The following is a 15,399-nucleotide window of genomic DNA, read 5'->3' as shown; positions in this document are numbered from 1 at the left end:
CTCTTATCTGTACATTTTTGTGTATGCTTGAAATTTTCCAAAATAAAAGGTTAGGGGGGAAAAGACTACAGCTGCAAGAATGTATAACTTAAGCAATGTGCTAAAATTAAAAAAAAATTTTTTGATCCTGTTTCCTGAAAACATGATCACCCCCTAATTATAGTGGAAAAAGAAAAAGTAAGGATACTTTATGTAACTAAAAAAAAGGACTGTTTAAAAAAACACATAGAAAGAGATAATAAAAAGAACAAAGTATATATATTCCAGGGAAGACACAAAGAACTCCCTCAAAACAAATGCTCTCTCAAGTTAACAATAAAAAGACTTGGGATTGAGAGAAATTAATTTTTTTTAATAGCTGCACCTGTGGCATATGGAAGTTCTCAGGCTAGGGGCTGAATTGGAGCTGCAGCTGCCAGCCTACACCACGGCCACAGGAATGACAGATCCGAGCCACATCTGCAACCTATTCTGCCACTTGTGACAATGCCACATACTTAATCCACTGATTGAGGCCAGGGGATCAAACACACATCCTCACAGATACTATCTCAGGTTCTTAACCCACTGAGCCATAAGAGGAACTCCCATGAGGTTTTGAGTGGGGAAAAAATATATTGTAATTGAGCAAAAGTTAAATCTTACATAAAAAGGTGCCTATAGGGTACAGTGGAAGCACAGAGGGTGGCTCAGTCTCCCAAGAGGCTTGGAGGAGATGACCATTAGGCTAAGTCTTAAGCTAAGTCCAGGTCAGGGGGAGTTGGTCAAGCCACTCCACAGCATGTCGTTGCTAGGCAATCACCCAGAGGCATCAAATGGACCACTCTTTCAAGGGATGCAGGCTTAGCTGGAGTGATGATCTCTTTTGTGACACTCCTCAAAGAATCCTAAATCTGTATCTTTGGGCCTTTCCTCTGAGGAATAGGCATGTAAACAATGGCTTATGAGACATCTTTACTTGGGTATTTCATGTTTCCCCCTAAAAGCCTATTTCCTTCAGTGTTACCTGAAAGGAAGTGTCCATTCATTTACCTGTTTTCTATAGTTCCCTTTGGCCTAAAGAGCAGAGTTGAGCAGTTGTAGCAAAGACTCTATGGCCCACTAGAGGTCTAAAATATTTAATAACACATATTTTACTACAGGTTGCCAGCCCTGCTTTAATTCATTCAACGTGCATTTGCTGAGTACCTACTAAGTGTTATGCTAGGTGAAAGTTCTGAAATTCAAAATATACATGCAATAGGAATTCTATTTTCTCTTCCAATGGATCGTATTTTTTTTTTTTTTTTGTCTTTTTAGGGCCGTACCCACAGCATATGGAGGTTCTCAGTCTAGGGGTTGAATTGGAGCTGTAGCTGTTGGCCTACACCACAGCCACAACAACACTAAATCCAAGCCAAGTCTGTAACCTACACTACAGCTCATGGCGACATTGGAACTTTAACCCACTGAGCAAGGCCAGGAATCAAACCTGTGTCCTTGTGGATACAAGTCAGATTCATTTCCACTGAGCCACGACAGCAACCCCCAATAGATCATATCTTGAAGTTCATGCACCCTGTTTTGGAAGCCACAGCTATAAATAGTGGGAGCCGTTGAAGGATTTAACCTACAATTTTAAAATATTTCTCTAACTTTGGCAATATTAGAAGAGAGATGGGAATGAGAAGGTCAATTAGGAAACTACTGCCATTGTTTAGGTGAATGGTAGTGAGGGCCCAAATCTGGAAAAAGGAGCTTAAGAGACAAGCCGGAGAGAGGTTCATGCAGTAGCATCTATAGGACCTGGGAACTGTATATGACTTGTACATTCATGACATGAAGGAAAAGAGATGAGGAACCAGCTTGAATAAGAGGAAAAATTCAGCTGTGAATAAAATGAGCTCATGGTGCCTGTGGTCCAGAGGTGGGAGTGGGTTTAGCCAAGAGAAACTGATTTGGTAGTCATCAGCAGCTATAAAGTCTTTTTTTTTTTTTCTTTTTAGGGCTGCACTTGGGGCAGATGGAAGTTCCCAGGCTAGGGGTGATATTAAAGCTGCAGCCACCGCCTACGCCACAGCCATAGCAATGCTGGACACGAGCCCTGTCTGTGACCTACCTATACCACAGCTCTCGGCAATGCTGGATCCTTAACCCGACGAATGGGACCAGGGATCAAACCCACATCCTCATGGACACATCAGAAACTCCCCAATATAAAGTATTGAGAATAGATAAGGCTGTTCAGGGTCAGTGGAGGGTATAAGTGAAAAGTTAAGAATAAGAGCTAAGTCCAAGGGCACCAATATTTGAGAGAGGCAGAGAATAGGCTGACCACAAAGAAGACTAAAAATGAATGGCTAAAGATATAGAAGAAATAAGAGAGGGGTGCCAATAAAAACCAAAGGCAAAGAGAGTTTTAAGAAAAAGGAAGTGGTGAACAATTTGATTAAAGAACAACAATGTCAAAAGAGCTATATTTATTTACTTTTAAAAATTTTTTTCCTTTTTAAGGCCACACCTGAGGCATATGGAAGTTCCTGGGTTAGGGGTCGGACCAGAGCTTCAGCTGCCAGCCTATGCCACAGCCACAGCCACACCAGATCTGAGTTGCATCTGTGACCTACATCATACCTTGCAGCAACATCGGATCCTTACCCCCCTGAGCAAGGACAGGGATCAAACCTGTCTCCTCATGGATCCTAGTTGGGTTCTTAACCCTCAGAGCCACAATGGGAACTCCAACATGAGAGATTCTTGAGTAAGGGTATAGTATTTTGAGGATGGAGACAATTAAAAAGGAGACATGGAAAACCCAAAAGTTGAAAATAATGGATGTTTAATTAAGCATTTTCCTGAGGGAAAGGGGATAGTAAAGATCAAGAACATTTGCTTTTTATTTATTTACTTTTTGTCTTTTTGCCTTTTCTAGGGCTGCTCCCGTGGCATATGGAGGTTCCCAGGCTAGGGGTTGAATCAGAGCTGTAGCCGCCGGCCTACACCAGAGCCACAGCAACGCAGGATCCGAGCCACGTCTGTGACCTGCACCACAGCTCACAGCAACGCTGGATCCTTAACCCACTGAACACAGCCAGGGATCGAACCCGCAACCTCATGGTTCCAGAGTCGGATTTGTTAACCACTGAGCCATGATGGGAACTCCTTTTATTTATTTATTTATTTTTTTGTCTTTTAGAACACTTGCTTTTTAAAATCAAAGATAAAAAATAAATGTTATTATTAAATAATAGCAGACAGAATAAGGAAACTGTGCCAAGAAAACAATAAATACGTACATTAGTTTCTTGGGGCTACCATAACAAGCTACCACAGAATGGGTGGTTTGTAAAACAGAAGTTTATTGTCTCATGGTTCTGAGGCTAGAAGTTCAAAATCAAGGTGCTGACAGCGTTGGTTCCTTTTAAGGACTGTGAGTGAAGGATCTGTTCCAGGCCTCTCTCGCTGGTTTGTAGATGACTCTCTTCTCCCTGTATCCTCACAGTATCTTCTTCTGCACATCTTTCCGTGTCCAAACTTCCCCTATTCATAAGGACACTGGTCGTATTAGATTAGGCCCCAATCTGATGACCTCATATTCATTTGATGCCTCTGTAAAGACTTTATCTCCAAAAAAGGTTACCTCCCAAGGTTGAGTTTAGGACTTCAACATATGAAGTTGGGGGTTGGGGATGCAGATTAACACATAACAAAGTATCACAGACAATATAAAATGTGTGTTGGAGGCAATTTTTAAAAAATCACTTAGGAGTTCCCGTTGTAGCACAGCAGTAATGAACCCGACTAGGATCCCTGAGGACCCGGGTTTGATCCCTGGCCTCATTCAGTGGGTTGAGGATCCAGCATTGTGATGAGTTGTGGTGCAGCTCACAGACGCAGCCTTGGATCCTGTGCTGCTGTGGCTGTGGTGTAGGCTGGTGGCTACGGCTCTGATTCAACCCCTGGCCTGGGGACTTCCATATGCGGTGGGTGCGGCCCTAAAAAGACCAAAAATAAATAAATAATAAATAAATAATATAATAAAATAAAAACAGTCACTTAAACAAGCAGACATAAAAATATATTTACTCCTTCCAAACCACTTACTAAAGTTGAAAAAAAGGATAATAGAGCTATAATTGAGACCTTCACAATTCCATAGTATGATAAAAACTAGTGATATTCATAGTAATTTGAGGAAAGATTCTTAGAGGTCTTCTGTACCAATGACAACAGTAAATTCCAAATAATTTTAGTGTTAAATGCATTTACTATATATCAGTCCTTTAAAAAATTGGAAATCCATGGTAGATCCTATATTATTTAGCTTCAAATGGTAGAAAATCCAGACCAAGTAGCTTAAACAAGAAGATTTCCCCTTGAATAAAAGCCTGGAGACACCCCAGGGCTGGTGCCAAGCTATCAGGGACCTAAGCTCCTTTCATCTTATCGCTCCACCATCCTGAACACACAGTATCTACTTCAAAGTTCAAGATGGTTGGGAGTTCCCTGGTGGTCTAGTGGTTAGGATTCAATGCTTTCAAGGCTGTGGCCCAGGGCTCAGTCCCTCATCTGAGAACTAATATCCCATATCAAGCTGATGCATGCCATGGCCCAAAAAAAAAAAAAAAATCAGAGTTCAAGATGACTCAGTAAATGAATATTCATATTAGCACTGATGGGAACAAGTATTTTCAGTGTGAGACAAAAAGATACAGATCTAACATCAATGTGACAAATTAAACCCCAAAGTCTTAAGTATGAGTCTTAAGTCTTCAGTATGAATTGAAAGTATCTGGAGTTCCCATTATGGCTCCGCAGGTTAAGTACCCAAAACAGTGTCCATGAGGGGGCAGGTGTGATCCCTGGCCTTGCTCAGTGGTTTAAGGATTCGGCGTTGCTGTGAGCAGTGGTATAGGTCACAAACACAGCTCAGATCTGGCGCTGCTGTGGTGGAAGCCAGTAGCTGCAGCTCCAATTCGACCCCTAGCCTGGAGGGTCAAATCCATATGCCACAGGTAAGCAACCCCTAAGAAAGAAAGGAAGGAAGAATCAGTATAAGAGTTTTATCTTAAAAAGTGTTTCCAGAGTTCCCGTCGTGGCACAGTGGTTAACGAATCTGACCAGGAACCACAAGGTTTCGGGTTTGATCCCTGGCCGTGCTCAGTGGGTTAAGGATCTGGCATTGCCGTGAGCTGTGGTGTGGGTCACAGATGCGGCTCAGATCCCGTGTTGCTGTGGCTCTGGTGTAGGCCTGCAGCTACAGCTCTGATTCGACCCTTAGCCTGGGAACCTCCACATGCAGTGGGAACAGCTCAAGAAAAGGCAAAGATACAAAAAAAAAACAAAAAAAACAAACAAAAAAAAACTGTGTTTCCCAGCTCTGTCCACTGAAACTAATAACGAGATTGTGGCCCCATTCCTGACAAACAAACAAACTCAACTAATAAGAGCTAGGGCCCCTAAAGAAATAGTTAATTGCAGGTCCGTGGAAGGAAATGTTTAAGAGGAGCCTAGAACATCTTTTCATCCCAGAAATATAGGAATCTAAGATTATTACGATCATGGTAGTCACCAACTTGAAGAGAATCCAACTGACCAAAGATGAGGCTATAAACATTAAAGGGAATACTAACTGCAATGAATTGCAATATATTAAATATGCATAATACTTAAATGTATACCTTACAAAAACAACACCTCACTCATCATCTTTGGAAGATACTAAAGAATCAACTTGACTTGGAAACCAGTCATTGTTTTTCATATAAAAAAAGAATCAATAAAGGTAATAAAATTCATTAAGTTAAAAAAAATAAAGTCATGATTGAGGAAGTAAAAAAAAAAAAAGAATCAAGTATTTATCCACATGAATGATGAGAGATAAGTGTCCCTTCATAGAGTATCCCAGATAATAAATAAGGGAATGACAGTATTACAATATTATATTTTTGCAAACCTTAAATAATTAATGGATCTTGGCAATTTGTATGGTTATTTTTTAGTTACACCCATGGTATGTGAAACTTCCCAGCCCAGGAATCGAACACACACCACAGCAATGACCCAAGATGCAGGGATGCCAGGTCCTTTACCTGCTAGACCACCAGGGAACTCTTCTGTTCTTATTCCTACTGACCCATTCTTGCCTTATGGTTTCCATTCCTTCGTCTCCTTGAATATTATAAACATTTTTCCAAGATGTCTATTCTTTTTGGTTTTGCAGTAAAAATCTCCCATCTGCTGCATCTGTCAAGTGTCCTTTGTAGTTCATTTCGTAACATTATTTTCAATCTTTGACTGTGAGCTCATCTTTAGAGAGATTGCTCTCTGCAGGACTCCAGTGTTCCCTGAGCGATGGAAACTCACATTTCTGCATATGCTTCCCTTTGCTCTCTGCCTGGTCTTGGGTTTCAGAGGTATCAGACCAGTGAATATGCCAATTTCTGAGGCTCTAGTCCCTGAATCATGCAGTAATGAGCATTCAGACCTCACTCTTGAGCTGGTGCAGGGTTTGACACTCAAATGTCTAGCAGCTGACTCTTTTTTTGCAAGGGGATGACAAACTTCCTTGCAGCCTCCTTGGGCCAACAGTAGGTGTTTTTCTAGTTATCGTCTCTGTGTCAAAGTACCTACGGCAGGTTGTGTTTTCCAAAGAAGGATGTACTAGTACATATCCATTGCCACGTGTGCTTCCCTTAATGTGATGTTGACACTGATTTTCAAGGATAGGTCGTAAAAGATGATTTCCAGTGGTTCTCTCCTCTCTCTCCTCCACTCACCCTTGAAATCTAGCCACCATTTTGGGAGGAAGCTAAGTGACAGGAAGAGGCCATCGTAGAAAGGGTCCATCTAACATCCACAGCCAAGGTTGTGGTCCACAGCCAGGACCAACCACCAGACATGGCAGCGAATGAGCCTGCAGGTGATTCTGGCCCCAAGCCTTCCAATCTTCCATCTAAGGTCCAAGACATGGTGAGGCAGAGCCGAGCTGTCCCTGCCGTGCCCTGTCCGAGTTCCTGCACTGCCCCACAGAACCCATGAGCACAATAAATGGTTGTTTTGCACCACTAAGTTTGGGAGAAGTTTGTTATGCAGCCATGGTAACTGGAACAGTGCTCCTTTGTGACTTCCAGCTCTCCGCAGATGCTCCACAGTGCCTCCCTGTGTGAGCAGCCCTTCATCTCTGGCACCTGGGGATTTCCTCCTCTTGGGTCCTAGCTCAGCCACATGGCCATAAATTCTGCTAATACACTGTACCCAGCATTTGAAATATACAGAAGCAGAATGGCATTTCTTCCATGTCAGCTTCCTCTGCCACACTGGCCAGAAGCTCCCAGTATAACTTTTCAAATGATGACATAAACAACAGAAGAATGTAATTTCTTTTGTATACAAAGATAGTTCAATATCAATAAGAAAGGGAACTCTGAGGGAGTGTTTATTAAAGAACAGATAATTCCTTACAGAAAAATACAAGTGGTCAATGAAAGTTCACCTTCACTAGTAACCCCCCAAAAAGTAAAATAATATAATGAGCTATGACTTTTGCCCTGAAAATGGCAAGGATTTTTTCTTCACTACTAGACAGTGTAAGATGGGGTTCAAGGAAATAGGTATTTTCATAAGGTTTCAGTGTATGGATCAGTATAATATTTCCAGGAAGCAATCTAGCAATACACAGGCCTTTATAATTATATATACATTTTTTTTTTGTCTTTTTGCCTTTTCTAGGTCTGCTCCCATGGCATATGGAGGTTCCCAGGCTAGGAGTCTAATTGGGGCTGTAGATGCTGGCCTACACCACAGCCACAGCAATGCGGGGTCTGAGCTGCGTCTGCAACCTACACCACAGCTCACAGCAATGCAGGATCCTTAACCCACTGAGCAAGGCCAGGGATCGAACCCACAACCTCATGGTTCCTAGTCGGATTCGTTAACCACTGCACCATGATGGGAACTCCTAATTATATATATTTTGACCTGGCAACTCCACTTTAGGAACTGATCCCAAAGGAATAATTGATGATACATACAAACATTTACCTTCAAGGATGTCAAATCCTGTATTTTTTTTATAATAGAAAAGCAAAAAGGCTGAAAATAGACCAAACATCAAACAGCAGATGGTAAGATTATCTTTATTTTTTAGCTTTGATTAAACCAAAATAATCACGAAGTGAACATAAAGAAAGGTGAGCTACAGATTCATTGAGAAACCTAATTATTTATTCACAATGCCAGTCACTGTGCTAGGAGTTGAAATACAAAAATGATTATGATGCAAAAGCATCGTCTATTGGGGGGAATAAAGTAAACAGACAATAACAGTTATAATACATATTGATGATAAATCTGTGTTTAGATTTTGTGGTACCACAGAGCCTTTGCCCTAACCAGACTATGGAAGTAGGAGAGTTTTGCCTTTTTTTGGTCTCTTTAGGGCCGCACCCTCGGCATATGGAGGTTTCCAGGCTAGGGGTCGGATTGGAGCTACAGCTGCCAGCCTACACCACAGCCACAGAAATGTGGGATCCGAGCCGTGTGCGTGACCTACACTACAGCTGACAGCAATGCCGGATCCTTAACTCACTGAGTGAGGCCAGGGATTGAAGCCACATCCTCTTGGATACTAGTCAGGTTCGTTACCACTGAGCCACGATGGGATCTCTGTTTTGCTATTATTTTTGAGCAAGAGATGGGGTTTGGTTAAGTAGAAATGAACTGTGGAAGAGAAGGCCGGATGCCCACTAAAATTCTTATTCTTCCGGAGAAGAGGGTTGTTCCCAGAAAGTCGCTACCTCCCTGAGGTTGGAATGCCAGTGAATGCAATATGTGAGACTATCTGCAAGAAGCTTTCAAGAAACAGGTCTGCTTTTCTCTGTACTTCCTCCTCCTTCTCCTGGAGTTAAATGATAGTGAAGCGATTGAAGGGCAGAGCCTGAGTCTCACTACCAAGGGGAAGAAAGCTACCTGCTGACCAGGAACACCTGCCTGGGAACTATCATGTGAGCAAGACATAACCTTCTATATGTTACATTGCTAAAATGTTGGGGACTGTTGTTGCAGCTAGCAATACCTTAATCCATGCAATGATTTATTCCCAAGGATGAATATACTAGCTCACTCAAATATCTTCACTAAGCATGCACTATCTGCAAGTCTATGTGCCATGCGCATGGCAAATACAATGTGAACTGTGAATTGTGACTTCATAGAATTTCCAGTCCAAAAGGAAAAACGGTAGCCACTCATGCAAATATAAGGTCAAGTGTCCCATGATGGCCTGAAGGGAGCTGGATAGATGGATATACAGTCTATCACATCATAGGAATTCAAAGGAGGGAGATATTGGTGTTCCCGCAGTGACTTAGTGGTAACAAACCCGACTAGTATCCATGAGGATGTGGATTGGATCCCTGGCCCAGATCAGTGGGTTACGGATCCCATGTTGCCGTGACTGTGGTGTAAGGCCGGCAGCTACAGCTCTGATGCCACCCTTAGCCTGGGAACTTCCATATGCTGTCAGTGCAGCCCTGCAAAGACAAAAAAAAAAAAAAAAAGGAGGGAGATATTACTTTCACAAGGGGTGAACCCCTGTTTGAACAAAAGACTTGGGAGAAACTAGAAAATGACACTGACATAGGATTTAGACCAGCTGAATGAAATGTGGGTAGAAGCCCTGCAGGAAAAAATAAAGACATGAAAGGTGCTCTAAAGAGGGGAGAGGTTCAGCATGAGGCAAGATCAGACACATTTGAATGCAAAGTGTATTTTCTTCTTTGAGCAAGGAGAAGGCAGGAAGGTTTTCGAACAGAGGTGTGGTGTATTCCCAGCTATGCTTTAGAAAGATTAAGCTGGCAGAGACTGGAGCCAGGCTGAGAGGTTACATTGAGTAGTTCAGAGTGCTTAAATTAGAGCAAGAGACTTTGACAAAGCTGAAGATTGAATTTTGGAGGTTCAGCAAAGAACAAAAGAGTCAAAGATGACTGAGGCTGTGAACCAGGAGAATTGCTGGGACTATGATTTAAATTCAGAGAAAAGGGAGTTCCCATTGTGGCTCAGCAGAAACGAATCCAACCCGTATCCATGAGGATATGGGTTTGATCCCTGGTCTCACGTACCTGGTTAAGGATCTGAGGTTGCCATATGCTGTGGTGTAGGTCGCAGATGAGGCCTGGATCTGGCATTGCTGTGGCTGTGGTGCAGGCTGGCAGCTGCAGCTCTGATTGGACCCGTGGTCTGGGAACCTCTATATGCCGCAGGTGCGGCCCTAAAAAAAAGCAAATAAATAAATACAGAGAAAGTGCTTGTTCAGAGCTGGAGGGCAACAAGCACTTTAGTTTTCCATAAAAGGAGCACAGGACATTCAGGTGGGGATATATAACCTGGACCTAAACTACAGGAACATTGAGGATAAGAGGTTTGGATGGGAGAGGAAGCTTTTAAGAGTCATCTGTTTACTGGTGAGAATTAAGGCCAGAGATTGGAACCAGAATCACAGGAAGCACTGGATCATGTCCAATTTTATAGGAGTTAACAGAGAAAGGAACTATGGCGGCTAATAATACGTAAGACCAAAGACATAATCTCATTTAATCCTAAAAAAAAAAAAGAAAAAGATTAACAATTTCCAATTACTGACCAGGAATCCAGACCTAACAAAGAACACAAACACTGCAGTTAGATAAACATGAATTCTAATCTAGGCTATGCCCTTTGTAGCTGCATAGCCATGGGGTCACGAAGAAAATAACAGTGCCTCTGACTCTCATAGGGTTAGTGCGGATGAAATTTTGAAATGCGTGTCAAGTGTTCAGCACAGTGCTAGACATGGAATCAACACTCAATAAGTGAGAGCTATTGATTTGCTTTTTTTAAATAATAATAAACACCTTTTTCTCACTACAGCCTGTTGATGGAAATGTAAATCAGTAAAGGCTTTTTGGAAGGCAATTTCCACCGGAATTTTTAAGGTACATACATCTGACCCAGCAATTCTGCTCCAAGGAATTCACTTTATAGAAGTGTTCCCATGTGTAAGAATGTTGTTCACAGTTGCACTGTTTATAATGAGGAAAAATCGGACCCAGTCTTGAGGAGGGATGGTTACATGGGTTATGAGGCTTCTGTACCATATGATCATCCATCTATATGACACATCTATGAAATGTTCAATGAAGACCTAAGTAAACTGATATGAAAGGTATTTTCCATATCTTCTGACGTGAAAGAGGCAACTTCTTAAAAAAATTCATTTATGATTCTATTGATGATCCAAAAAATGAAAAGAGAATGAAGGAACAAATAATGAATTTAAGGAGTATCAGAAAGTAAAAGAGTAGAGGGAGTTCCCCTCGTAGTATAGCAGAAACAGATCTGACTAGCATCCATGAGGACACTGGTTCGATCCCCGGCCTCATTCAATGGATTAAGGATCTGGCCTTGCCATGAGCTGTGGTGTAGGTTGCAGAAGTGGTTCGGATCTGGGGTTGCCATGGCTGTGGTGTGGGCTGGCGGGCTACAGCTTTGATTTGATCCCTAGCCTAGGAACCTCCATATACAGCAGGTGCAGCCCTAAAAAGATACACACACACACACACACACACACACACACACACACACACAAAATGTGAAGGAGTAGAAACTAAAGAGGGCTTTCACTTCCAACTCTATATACTTCTGTGCTGTTTGATGAGAAGTACTAAGTATTATACTGTCATTTCAAAAATGTAAGAACTTAAAAAAGCAAATGTTGGGGAGTTTCCATCATGGCTCAGTGGGTTAACGAATCCAGCTAGGAACCATGGGGTTGCAGGTTCGATCCCTGGCCTTGCTCAGTGGGTTAAGGATCTGGCATTGCCGTGAGCTGTGGTGTAGGTCACAGACGCAGCTTGGATCCCGAGTCGCTGTGGCTGTGGCATAGGCCAGCAGCTACAGCTCCAATTGGACCCCTAGCCTGGGAACCTCCATATGCTGCGGGTGAGGCCCTAGAAAAGACAAAAAAAAAAAAAGCAAATGTCAGAAGTATTTTTGAAGAAATGCCACTGTAATGGGAGACTTAACTCACCATTAACAAGGGAGATAAAAAGTTAATAATGATGGGTGGGGAATATTGTACTCCACACTACAAATTCCCTGAAAATGGTTACAAAACTGAATGTGTCTACAGAGAGGCTCCCTAGCTTCCCTATGACCCCAGAAAGTGTGCAGGGGAAAATGACCCATACAGTAGATAGAACAGACTCCCTGCATCACACAAATTTTCTCTAGTGTTTTTAACCCCTCGTGAGAAAAGACACACAAATTATAGGTAAATCAGAAATGGTACAAAGAAAAGTGGCAATGAAAATTGGGCCGGAGCTGTTTGAAGGACATGGTCTTTGTCCCAAGCCCTGCTCCACCTGGCTGGGGGCAGGTATGAGAGGAAGGGAGATGCGGTGGCAGTCAAAGAAGAAAACAAACACATTCAATCCTCTCTGGAGTTTAACCCTGGGAGGGCCGGAGGGTGGTCCATAAATAAGAATGGGTCTGCTTGAGGGGTGGATGTGTGTGCCTGCCCAGACCACAACCGGCGTGTGCGGGGAGGCACAGATCTGGCCGGCAGGCCTCTTCCCCTGGCTTCACCCGCATCTCTCTCCTTCACTTGACCCTGCTGCAGCCTCGGTCAGGTCCTCAGACCCGGCCTTCCCGCCAGCTACCCTTGAGGTGCATCAGAAGAATCCTGCGGGCGACCCGTGTGTTGTATCACTAGGCTAGCTCCCCTTCTTGGGACAGGACCGTACCCGCTGACCTCCGGGACCCACCTCCCTTCCGCCGCCCCTCCGCCCTCCGCCCCTCCGCCCGTCCCTGGCCAGGGCTCCCTGGGACCGGACCCTCACTCACTGTCCCCGCAGCTCCGCCGTGGAGGGGAGTGGCTTCTTCACCTGCTTGGCCCGTGGCGGTGGCGCCCAGGTCTGGGGCTCCGGCCGCGGAGTCAGCGGGGGCAGCGGACAGCGCGGGAGCCAGCGGCCTCCCGGTGCGGAGCCAAGCCACCGGCCCGGCGTGGCCGAGACGCGGGGCTGGCCGCGGCGGCGGCGGGGCGGGGCTGCCGGCCGCGCGCTCGCTCGGGCGCCGCTCTCAGGGCGAACATGCTCTGCGGCCGGCAGCCCGGCAACGCTCGGGAGCGCGGCAGCTGAGCTCCGCCCGGCCTGGCGAGCGGCTGCAGCCCCGCCCGCCCTACGCGCGCCGGTTGCTAGGCACCCGGAGCTTCCGGGGTGTCTTCTGCGCTGTCCCCGGCCGTCCTCGGGCAGGGGGCCGGGCGGAGAGTCGGAGAGCCGTGCCAAGATGGTGCTTGGGCGGCGGGGAGGCCGCTGGGACTCAATGGACAACTACCACAGGGTGCCGCCACCTTCGGGGTCACCGCTGCAGGGGTTTGGGTGGGAAGAGGGCGCTGTCGTGACACAAGGTCAGTGTGGCATCAAAGTGGTGCCACGCACTACACATAGGATGGGCAATGGGCTGTTGGACAAGGTCGGCGAGATTCAGTTCTCTGGGTTGCATTTTAAAGATTCAAACTAACCAGGCTCTCCAGAGTACTGATGAGTCTGGACCAGCAATACCTGACTAGTGCAGTCTTCGGTAAGTGACGTAATCCGAGGTCGCTCACCGTGCCCGCCCGGATTCTTCGTTCGGTGCTTTGTCTAGGTTCTTGGTGAAAGGTTCGGCGCGGGGCCCCTCCCTGGCTAGGAAGCCTAGCAGCCTGGCTCGCACAGGGGCGTCTTAGCCTCTGTATACTCTTGCCAAATAGTTCTAAGCCCTGTCTTCATTTCTTGACATCCACTAGGGCTGCAGGTTTAGCCCTGGTAATAGGGTTTCGGCGAAGCCCCCAGATTCCTTAATCTGTCAGCACACCACCTGTTTTCATTAAACTTGATACTAACCTTTCCTAGCTCTTCTGGTTAAGAAAACCAACTCGAATCAGACTTGGAACCTAATACTAGCTCCACCACTTCACTGTATGACCGGGGCGGGGGCGGGGGGGAGTTAGCCCATCATCTAAAGAATGGGCATAGTGGTGTATTTACCTAATAGAACAGGCTGCACACTAAAAATCACATGGAGATGGAGTTCCCGTCGTGGCGCAGTGGTTAACGAATCCGACTAGGAACCATGATGTTGCGGGTTCGGTCCCTGCCCTTGCTCAGTGGGTTAACGATCCGGTGTTGCCGTGAGCTGTGGTGTAGGTTGCAGACACGGCTCGGATCTTGCGTTGCTGTGGCTCTGGCGTAGGCCGGTGGCTGCAGCTCCGATTCAACCCCTAGCCTGGGAACCTCCATATGCCGTGGGAGCGGCCCAAGAAATAGCAACAACAAAAACAACAATGACAAAAAAAAAAAAAGGACAAAAAAAAAATCACATGGAGAATTTGAGGGGAGAAAGTATGGGGCCTATCCTGAAACCAACTAAGAATTCAGCTCTGAGGCTGTACTCGAGTGGAACCCCCCACCCAGGATTATGTGGATTAAGAGTACACTAGTACTCATTATTCGATCAAATGTTTATTATTCAATGGTCTGTTTTGAGTTTGCCCTATCCTCCTCTTGGCTATCATATCACACCCCCCACTGAAACTCTTCAAATGCCACACCTGGATCCTGCTGCCCTGCCCCCAGGTGCCCAATTCTCCCTCCTCTGTGCAGCTTCCCATCCTCACAGCAGGAACCAGCTCCTAGATTCTGCTAACAGGTTTTCATGTACTAATATCCCTGCATAATAAAACTCATTTTTTTCCTGAGTAAATACATACATATATATATATATAAAATTTTGTGTTATGTATCTCCATAACCCCTATTCCAGCCCCTACTCCTCCTCACTATTCCCCACCTAAACACCCAAGGGCTAAAATGTGTCAACACTGAAGATGCAAATTTTTATATGGCTACTGCCCCTAAAAGGTCTGATTCACTCAATCAAATAAGCAAAAGGCTTGCAATGCAGCCAGGAATTGTTTTATGTGCTAGAATAGAGGTTAAGACCCAAATTTGATATATACTCAAATCTTGAGGAGTGGCTGTGAAAAGCAACAGATATCAAGTAAATGGAAAAATTATTACAGATAGTAACAGATGCTATGCAAAAAAACCCAGAAGAAACAGGGTTAAATGAAGAGATGTGCCAGAGAAGTTTTTTCCAAAATGAAAAAGAATCCAAGTATGTAGACCTCAGGGCTGTGTTTCTGACTCAAGTTCCCAAATGCCAAGACCCTACAATAGAAACTTAAGATTTTTGAGGAACAAGAAAAAAGATAGCTAGGAGCCATAAGTTAAAGATCAAAGAAAGGCCCTCTCAAATATCCCTGCCCTACAGGGCTATATGACCTTATGCAGACTTTGCAGAACCTGTGAATATGCCACCTTACGCAGACTGCAGATGTGTTAA

At 44.6% G+C, this 15,399-nt stretch overlaps 1 protein-coding gene across 3 annotated transcripts in view; it reads right to left on the bottom strand.

The window, feature by feature from the left end:
- The window catches only part of C6H8orf89 (chromosome 6 C8orf89 homolog), a 30,521-nt gene extending 17,463 nt beyond the window's left edge, over positions 1–13,058 (bottom strand). The window contains exon 1 of one of the 3 annotated variants that reach the window (XM_047783756.1): positions 12,862–13,058. The gene's annotated coding sequence lies outside the window, so the exon portion shown is untranslated. The remainder of the gene's footprint in view (positions 1–12,861) is intronic. The other 2 variants (XM_047783754.1, XM_047783755.1) reach the window with 2 other exon arrangements.
- Positions 13,059–15,399: the final 2,341 nt, after the last annotated feature.

The sequence above is a fragment of the Phacochoerus africanus genome, chromosome 6 (genome assembly GCF_016906955.1).
Source record: "Phacochoerus africanus isolate WHEZ1 chromosome 6, ROS_Pafr_v1, whole genome shotgun sequence".
Lineage (NCBI taxonomy): Eukaryota > Metazoa > Chordata > Mammalia > Artiodactyla > Suidae > Phacochoerus > Phacochoerus africanus.
This window is presented reverse-complemented; position numbering and strand designations above follow the sequence as displayed.